Genomic DNA, 4,449 nt, shown 5'->3' with positions numbered 1-4,449 from the left:
CTCAAGTCAAATATTTATCTACCCAGTTCTATCTTAATGGAGTCCTTTCCAATTCTCTTTCTTATTTTCAAGTGCATACGGCAAGGACATTGTATTATTAACTTGGCGAAATTTAGTTATAGAACTTAAATGTTAATATGTTAGAGAAAGTATGTTAGGAAGATAATGCTTAAGTTGTGCTTCTTCATTTTGCATATTATTTTTGTTCTTTGTAGGATTTCAAGTGAATTTGCAAATTGTGAAATTAGCCATATATTACTCAAACACCTTCAATGATAATTCCAACGAACCAATGAAAACAAGTTCCAAAATTTAAGAAATTTTCAATAATAGTAAGACGTCCTCAAGTCAAATATTTATCTACCCGGTTTTATCTCAATTGAGTCCTTTCCAATTCTCTTTCTTATTTTCAAATGCATACAGCAAGGACATTGTATTATTAACTTGGCGAAATTTAGTTATAGAACTTAAATGTTAATATGTTAGAGAAAGTATGTTAGGAAGATAATGCTTAAGTTGTGCTTCTTCATTTTGCATATTATTTTTGTTCTTTGTAGGATTTCAAGTGAATTTGCAAATTGTGAAACTAGCCATATATTAAGTTAGATATCTATGAGTTTTTCATAAATGACGTAATGTAACCCTTAAAAATCTATTAACCAACATAGGGTGAGTTGAGTTTACAAGTAAATGAAAAGGAAGGAACGAAAGAAAAGTTCCAAATACGAAAAGTGTGTAATATGAAAAAAAAAATTATGGTTGTGGCCTTTACTATTTGAGATAGAAACCCTTAAGGAATTATAGCTACATGGATTGTATTGAAAGTCATGGGCAAATTTTAGTGGCGTTTGGAAGGAGAAAAAATCATGTATCAAAAAATCTTTAATAGGAAGTCATAAGCTAAATCTAGTAAATCTGGTACTACAGATGGGTAGTGCATGCTGGTAAAATAATAGTTGAAAGGGTTCATTTTGGATATATTTTCATCAAGTATTGAAAAAAAAAATTTGGATTTAGTCATGAAAAAAAACCGACAATCCTAAAGATAATTAGCCAAAATTTATTTCGCCCTATAATTTCCAATGGCAAAATTTAATTCGATTATGAAAAGCTATAAAGAGAACCCCAAATATTTGAATCAACCTTTTGTTAATATAAAAGTTTCATAAATCTATGACTCTCTTTTTACCATGTTAAACTGTTCAAAATAAGTCATAACAATCTTATGAAATCTAGTACAAAAAATCATAAAGCCATAGGCTAAACATTTGGCAGAACAATATATCTTTTGATCATATGAATAGTAGCAAGGGCATGATATTCATGATCAACTTTGCTTCTCCTTGGTCCGGTCATTCTTACTCTCTTTAATGTAACACTCGGTTTTGAATTTGCTAGATTATTCAGGGTTGTGGCCAAATCATCGGTTCTCATGAGGCTTAAAGCCTTGGGGAAGGAAGGATTTGGCACTTTTCAAATGTGAGTGTTATGGCTTAAGTGATCCAACTGTTCGATGTTGTTTTCGGAGTCCAAGGGTATAGTCGTAACTTGATAAATCGGTCCTTTTTGAATTTTGGGTTTTGGTTCAGGAAGATTTAAGGCTATGGTGTGTTGTTAGAAGCGTATCTTTCCACCTTTTCTGTGGATATAATGTTCGTTGTAAACGGATCTATGATAAGGAAGTTACGGTAGATTGAAGTTTTTGGCAGAAATAGCCCCTAATGGGTAAGATTGGCGAAGCGGTCTAACGTGTTCTTGTTGAGTGGCACATACATGGGTGAGTACGCCGAACGTAAGCTTGGGGTACGCCCAACGTAATGATCAGAGTGACAAACCCTAATTTTCAGGATTTGGTCATTATTAAAACACCCTTATAAGGTCAAGGTTCTCTCATTTCTCAACCTGTACTGGTCTTAGATCCTCATTTCCAACCCTAATCCCCTTGGTTGTGAATTCTTCAGCTTAGAGGTGATTTTGAAGGGTTCTTAGTGTTATTTCATGGAAATGGATCTTGGTGATCAAGCTTGGTGTAGCCTAGGGGTTATAGATCAAGAATCTTCACACTCTTAGGAAGCTTTAGGAGGTAAAAAGTTCTTATCTTGACTTCTTCTTATTCTAGTTTGAGTTTAGGGCAAGGTTAAGGGCTTTATGGTGTATTAAGTTCTCCTTGTGAGTTTAAGCCACTCAAGGAGCTTGGAGTGATAGATCTTGTCTCTTTTTGATGTTGTTAGTTCATAAAAATGATTACTTGATGTTTAAGAATGGTCCATGCATGCTCTAGTTGGATTATAATCGGTCGAAAGGGATTAAGATGGTTGTTAGGTCATAATAAGTCATGCAAATGCATAAAGGTGTCAACTTTATGCATTAAGAGCATTATTTCAAGGTTCCCTAAAGTTTGGGTGCAAAGGGCTTCAGTGGTTAAGTCATAAAATCAGTTTTGGAATGAGTCAAGTTACGCCCCGCGTAACTGATGGTACGCCTTGCCTACTTTGTTTTGATCGCCATCTGGATTCACCGTGCACGCCCAGCATTGTTGAACGTACACCCAACATACGGCGCTCATTTGAGCTTGGGCTTGTTGTGCTTTGGGCTTCGCATCTTTAGGCCTTTTGGGCTATCTAAGATCAACTTTTTAGGACTAAGGAAATTATTGGGCTTTAGCATAACGCCCGTATGGGGGTTAGGCCCAATTTAGAAAATTAGCCCATAAGCAGGCCTTTATGGGCCTTTGGTTTTGGGCCTTGGTGGGCCAATGAGTTTGGTCCATTAGTGGGCCTTGTTTGTTGGGCCATCTTTGGACCTAGTGCTAGAGTTTAGCCTTGTTTAGTTATTGATTATGGTGTTGGGTTTTTTGGCTCAGTTCGGGGGCTGGTTCGTGGCAGCAGCAGCGGTGTAGGATTATTTGCATAGCGGTTGAGGTGAGACTTCTCACTATATCCATGGGTAGAAGGAACCAATGCCAGCCCATTATGTCTTATGTGGTATGCTAGTTTTCTCTGGGATACTTACATGGAATACCCAAGGGTAGCCTGCGGCACTTGGATGTCAGACCATAGAGGGAGCCAATGAAATTCCAGATAAAGACCATGGGGGGAGCCCATGGCTTTCCAAATAAAGACCATTGGTGGAGCCCATGACATTCCAGATAAAGACCACAGGGGAGCCCATGGTGACTATATATATGTATGTTGCATGATAATATGTGGTTGTATGTTGTATGTTGTATGGTATTTTGGGAAACTCGCTAAGCTTTGTGCTTAAGGTTTTCATTTTATGTTTCAGGTACTCTGTTTTTCAAATGGGTGGACTCGGGATGATTGTAGTGCATACACCACATGTTTCAGCATTCTGTGAATTACTCTGATCTGATGATGTTTTGTTAGAACATTTTTACCTGTGTTTTATGGGAAAGATATGTATTAACGATTTATTAATATAAAAAAAATCATGTCATGGTTTTTGGGTCGTTACAAGTTGGGATCAGAGCCTTGGTTTTAGGGATCCAGACATACTCTCGAGTGAACTCAAATTAAGGATTTGGTATAAATTTAAATAGAAAGTTATTATTAAGAAAAGAAATTTTCTAAGACAACAAAAGGGTGTGGTGCAAGCAATCAGCCGAACTCAATTAAGTTTTCCCAAAACACCCATACATGTTATCAGAAATGATTTTATTTATGAATATGTGAATCAGATGCTAATTTGGGCTAAGGACGTGCTCACTTTTTGCATCGTAGAATGCTAGGGGAGATTCCTTTGTATGTCTATGGTTTGAGTCGGTAGACTAGCATGCTAGAGTCGGATAGTCAATGATATATTCGCTTGATATGGGTGATGCTTTGTAGTCTTGGGAGTATTGAATGTTATGCTTTAATGGAAAAATCTATTGGTATCAGTAATGATAAGTGTATGCTTTAAAAATTGTATACGGTTAGGATCTTATAGCCCTATAATAAATGATTTGGCCTTAATTCCTATTCCTTGTTTGGTTGTGGTTCTAGGGTAGAGTCTATTATTTGACAGTCTATTTGATCCTGTTCTGTGTATAATTTGCATGCACAAGGCAACTGACAGTAAAGGTGGAAATTTCTAGCATGAGTTATATAGTATGTGGGTCGAATATTTTGTGATCATTTTTTTTATTGGAGTGTTATTACATGAATGTTGATTGCTTTGTACTTTGTGGAACTATTTGTAATGGGAGTTAGCCACTAAGTGAATATGAATCTATTGATGAGCTCAGTGACTGGCATTATGGGGGTTCTTCACCAGCTGAAGGTAGGGTGAGGTCGGGAACCTAGGAGAACCTATGAAGTGCTTCAACAGATTTTGTTGCTCTGTTTAGTAAGTTTTAGGTGCATCGGTTTGAGAAGGTGACTTAGAGGATTCGAGCTGATTCTTGAGGAAAGTACGCATAGGTGTGGAAGCTAGTATTGGGCCAGTACT

Source organism: Lactuca sativa, chromosome 3, assembly GCF_002870075.4.
Source record: "Lactuca sativa cultivar Salinas chromosome 3, Lsat_Salinas_v11, whole genome shotgun sequence".
NCBI lineage: Eukaryota > Viridiplantae > Streptophyta > Magnoliopsida > Asterales > Asteraceae > Lactuca > Lactuca sativa.
Note: the sequence above shows the minus strand (reverse complement) of the source record.